This window comes from Cimex lectularius, unplaced genomic scaffold (assembly GCF_000648675.2).
Source record: "Cimex lectularius strain Harlan isolate CLEC.00 unplaced genomic scaffold, Clec_2.1 scaffold356, whole genome shotgun sequence".
Lineage (NCBI taxonomy): Eukaryota > Metazoa > Arthropoda > Insecta > Hemiptera > Cimicidae > Cimex > Cimex lectularius.
In genome coordinates this window covers 21,557-27,282 of record NW_019392986.1, presented here as the reverse complement: position 1 = coordinate 27,282, position 5,726 = coordinate 21,557, and the positions used below count along the sequence as shown (strand labels likewise).

The following is a 5,726-nucleotide window of genomic DNA, read 5'->3' as shown; positions in this document are numbered from 1 at the left end:
ATTCTAACATTTTCTTTAAAAAAATCTTTATCACCGAGGATACCCAAAGTGACAGGAATTCTGCATTTTTCTTCCTCTAGATTTACATATCTGTGCAACTTGACCAGGCTATTGTAAGTGCCTTGATTTACGACAGAAAGAATTGTTTTGTATACATGAGAGCTTGAGGTTGGTAGGAAGTAATATAGTAATAGTATAATAATATTTTAAAAAACTGAAAAATTGTTTGTGTCAAATAAATTACTGATCTATATTAGTTTCTAATAAAACCAGGGAATACTCGTTAAAGCGAAAACTTTTCATCGTTCGTTGTGAACATTACATTGCAGAGATTGGAAGTTCATTTTTGTTAAATCGCCATCAATTAGAAACGGGAGAGCGTGTGCGCAGTCCCGACTACCAAAAATACGCGCCCGAGATATCCGCATTTGGGATATTCGCAGAGGTATCGCAAGCCCCTGCTGTTCTTACTTCTTTCTCTTGTCTTTCATTTCAAGATCATTTTTTTAAACTGCAGCCATTTGAGTGTCCGGTTACTGATTATCTGGTTCTATATGCTACGTCTATATACTAAAATGGTGGCATGTAGTATGAAACTTAGGTTATCAAGTGCCAAATAGGAACGAAAACATAAATATGAATATGGACAGAGGTGCGCATCCTAAAACCCGTCGGAGAACCGCGGCCGAAGTATTTCCATCACGTTAGTCGAAACCAGAGTGGCACCCCTCGGCAAGGGGACGAGAAGCGGATCACCAAGCCCACTCAGGTACCACACAGACGGCAGCAAAATAAATGCCCTGGTAGGTTGCAGCAGCGTTTTTGTGAGAGAAATGGGATTACACCACAATTATGCCTGCAATTCAAATTAGCCTATTGGTGTTTAATAACCAGGCTGAGATGCTAGTAATCTATGTAAGGTAAAAAAGTAAGGTAAGAAATCAGATAATTTTTTAACTATTTGAACTATTATTACGTATAATAATTATTAACCCGTATATGCCCACCATTTTTTTGAGGAATTTCGAAATTATCTTTTAGGTAGCTTTTCTATTTCACCCATTTTAACAATAAAAAATGTTTAAAAAATATAGCTAGGCATTTAGTATGCAAAGTAGGGTGTTGCGAAAACGCAAAACCGGTCACTTGAGGAGTCTCCTTATTACCTTTATCTTATACATATGTATGAAATTAGGATTATATTCGAAATATAGGTAAATTAAAATCATCATGAATCGTAATAACTTTATAATTATATATACAGGGTGAGTCATTTTTTGACGCACCATTGGAAAATCAACGCGGGTGCGTTTAAATTTGACTCGAGGCTTATTCCTTTGATTAATACGTTAATAAAAGAAAGTGAGTCAATTTTCGGTGCACCATAGGAAAATCTAGGTTGGTCCGTCTAATTATATGACTCGGCACATTTTATTTTGTTATTCTCGTACCAAAAAATAGGACAGCCACTTTTGGACGCACCATTCGTTACAAACTAGTTTTAGAAGGTAGGAAGGAAAATAAACAAAACCAATATTATTAAAACATTATTAAAAAACAATGTAAAAATTAGAAAAAAAATTCTTCAGAAATTAATCTGATTAATGTTTAAGAGTGTTTTTTTCGTCCGATCATCGTTTTACGATACACTAGGCTTCTGTGTTGCAGCAAATGGAGTTCTGTTCGAACAATTATTATAATGATTTTGAACATTTTTGATTTGCTAACAAAGGAGATTCTTACATTTATTTAATTTTTTTTTTACTTTACCGGAAAAAAGGCGATTGTTATATTTATTTAATTTTTTTACTTTACCAGAAAAAAATACTCCCGGGATCCCCGTGGGGTGCCGTACACAAATCTTACGCAACAATTCATAATACGCTTCAATCGTGCGTTCTGCCCCTCCGAGAGACCACCGTATGCCAAACAGCTATAATCGAAGGAGGGAAGATACAAGGAGTTTGAGGGTGGAGAAAGGTAACAGATGCCAGGACCGACGAAACAGACTGAGGGAGGCAATGGAATGGCGGGAAATTTGGGAAATGTGAGAATGCCAGGAAAGGGTTTGGTCAAAGAGACTCCTAGGTTTTTAACCGAAGAGCAGAAGGGGATGGGATGGTTATTTAGCATGAGAGGTGGGATGCTGGGGAGGGAATTGAGGAGTTGCCTGCACCCGATAATTATGGCGGTGGATTTGGACGGATTGAGGACAAGGGAATTTTTATGTGTCCATTCGTTGATGGAGTGTAGGTCTTTTTGGATCTTGAGAGTGGCCGAATGAAGATCGGAAGGGTGGAAGGATATGTATATTTGGGAGTCATCGGCATATAGGTGATAGTTAGAGGACAGGATGGAGTAGGGCTGATCATTGATATAAATGGAAAAAAAGATAGGAGAGATGCTAGAGCCTTGGGGCACCCCAGAGTTTAGAGGGAGGAAGGAGGAGGTAAGGCCATTGGGAAGGGAGACAGCTTGGTGGTGATTGGTAGGGTAGGAGTGGAACCAACGGATGGTGCTGGCGGAGAAGGAAAAAGATTCGAGTTTAGAGAGGAGAGAAGAAGAATTGAGGGGGTTATAAGACACTGAGATTAGATAAGATAATATAATAAACTGTGAAAAGATAAGATAAAAATTATATAATAATATAAGAAAAGGGTAGTGAAAAATGGGAAAAATAAAAATAAATAAATCTCAAAGGAAGAGAAAATATAAGTTAGTATAAGTGACCGGAGTTGCGAAAACGCAACACTGATATTAGACGCCAAATATCCATCATTAGACTTTTTTTTTTAATTTTGCACACGCTTGTTTTCAACAGTATAAAGAAAAACCATAATAACTTACAATTAATTAAGGTTTTTTTTAGTTGAGATAAAAAAGTCAATGGCACGAGCAGGATTCGAACCCACGATCTTCGGCTTGATACGACGCTGCTCTACCACTTGAGCTATCGTGACCTCGATCCACTCGGACACTAACTTCCCATCTCAACCCCTCAACCTTTTGAGTTTTCCCTCCTTTTTGCCATTTTAGCTCAAGTGGTAGACCAGCGGCGTATCAAGCCGAAGATCGTGGGTTCGAATCCCGCTCGTGCCATTGACTTTTTTGTCACAACTAAAAAAAACCTTAATTAATTGTAATATATTAATTTGTCAAGCGGACCACGAAATTAGTGAATTTAACCAAAATAACGTTGCATGTAAAAAATAAGTAATATTGTAATAGAAAAACTTACTTTTCTTGAGACATTTCTCATTCAAGAACGTTCAATTTGGAAAAGCAAATGAGTCATATTTCGTTTGAGTACATCCCGCCCTCAGGGTAAAGCTAAAAATAGAACCCGAAATAACATTTAATGGAAAGAAAAAGAAAATTCTATTTTAAAAAATGGTACGTTGCGTATTCGCAACACTGGGCATATACTGGTTAATTATTATTGTAAGCACTTTGCTCAATACATTAAACGTGTACTGAGTTAACTTGTGAATTATGACCGAGATGATCAAGTTTATAACAACTAGTCCTAAAGCGGAAAAATAATAAAATCCCTTTTCCAGATAGGGAGACATCACGTCGGTAGTAATTTTGTGAGTTAATCAGGAGATATTGCGACTTGGAGATAGTGATTCTACGTGACGGAAACCTAGGCAGATTAGACGAAATTCGGGACGATTATCTACTTCAGTAAATCCACCTTGACCCCATCACCGCCGCCCGTTGCCCACGATAAAATGTATTCCGCCTACTGCGAAAATGAACCTCGTGAAAAGTTAATAACCGCTTGTTCGACCGAGTCGTGATTTATTCATATTAGCCTATAGATGCCCCTGGATGATAGAGTATTATTTACACGCTCTCGTACCATTTATCGCCCTTACCATTAATAAAAATTTTCAATTTGCAAACCGAAAAGCAATTACGTACGGCGCATATCGTGACTAAAACACTATAATTCACCTTGTATATTTATAAAGTGTAATAATTAATTATTTTAACATTAATTTAATATCGTTCTTTTTAAATCTTTTTTACACAATAAGATTCCAGTTTTTTTTGCAACTGGATAGATTTAGCTTTAACCATAAAACGTTTGGCAAAAAAGTCAATATCGTTCAACCCTGGAATTATTTAAAGTGCCGGACTTATCTTTAAAACAGGATATGTCAATATTATATCTAGAGAGAAACCACTAAATAACAATAAACTCGAAGTTTTGAGGAAATTTGTTTTCAAAGGAATTTGTTCTGGCTATTGACAAACGGTTTCTAACTCGAAATATATATAGACGGGTTGAAAAGATGGCAATTGAATAAAATATCAGAGGGTTCATGTTTGTCTCTTTTAAATGGTTTTTATAAAATAACATATATTTTATTAAAATAACGCCACGAATAAAACTTTAAATGAATTTCTTTAGGTTTTTATTCAAATGATTCCTGAAATCATGTACTACGAGAAATAAGCAAAATCGTGGTGCTTTTAAAAGGTGAAAACTTGGCATGAAATAAAATGAAATAAAGTAAAAAAAAAGTAAATAAAATAATTTTTTTTAACTTTTTAATTGGCATGTGACAAAAACAAAACTTTTCAAGGCTATAAAGGTCCTTGCTATACACAATTAATAGGTTTTGTTTGATAGCTTTACTCTCATTCTTGAAATTAAAACAAATATTTTTCATTTAGACACTATCCTATTACTCTTTTTTCTCTTTCTTTTTTATTATTATATTTTCTCTTGTATACATCTTTTTACCTTCTCCCATTCTTTTATACATCTTTGTTATTTTCTATCTAACTCGCTTTCTCCTTCTCTCTAATTCTCTCTCCCTTTCAATTCAGTTTTCCATTTATCTCTCTTGTTTCTGTTTGTTTTCTTATTTTTATATTATTTTCTAGTTCTAGATTTATTTCTATCATCTCTCAGTGTTGCCCTCACAGTATGTCTCTTTTGTTTTATTATATGAATTCATGAAACAAGTATTAGCGCAAAGGACCACACACTTTCTATCTTTCTCTCGCTAAGCCTCAATTTTTTCTTTCTTTCACTCGAGTTTCTCAAATAAAACGTTATTCATCCATCGATTCTTATCTTTCTTTTTCTTTCTAATTTACATTCCCTATCTCACAACCACAACTTATCTTTTCTCTAGTACTGTCAAAGTTATTTTACATATGTTATAATTTTAAACTTCTAACAACAGTCATAGTCTTCTAATCCTTCTTTTCTGTCTTGTTTTCTCTTTTTTTAAATTTTCATTTCCTTTCTTTTTTCTTATGTCGCTTTTTCCCTGATTTTAGCTTAGTATCACACAAAATTCCACACATATATCATTCTATTCCTCACTCACTATTTCTCCATCTTTCTCTTTTTTACAGAATACTCTTCATTGTATTTTACCTGTTATTTTTTTCTCAAAAATATTTTCTTGATAGTATTGTTTGTTTGTTTTTTATTATGTTTTATTACACGTTCCGTTTGTAAATAATAATGTTAGTTATTAAAGTATAATTTACCTTATAGAGGCTAATGGTTAATTTTTATTGTTATATAAAGCGAATTATTTAATGTATTTTATATTAAACGTCTATATGTAAATTGTAACCCACGTTGGATCTATGAAAGCTCCAAGAGAACTATATTGCTGGCTGAATAAAACGCAATCAATCAATCAATCTCCCCATTTCATACTATCGCTCTCTCCATACTACCTATCTCTATTTCT

At 34.3% G+C, this 5,726-nt stretch overlaps 1 non-coding gene across 1 annotated transcript; it reads right to left on the bottom strand.

Annotated features, from left to right (window-relative positions):
• Positions 1-370: 370 nt before the first annotated feature.
• On the bottom strand, positions 371-529 carry LOC112127964. The gene has a single exon (XR_002910804.1). It is a non-coding gene; the product is annotated as a U1 spliceosomal RNA (small nuclear RNA).
• Between the last annotated feature and the right edge of the window lie 5,197 nt (positions 530-5,726).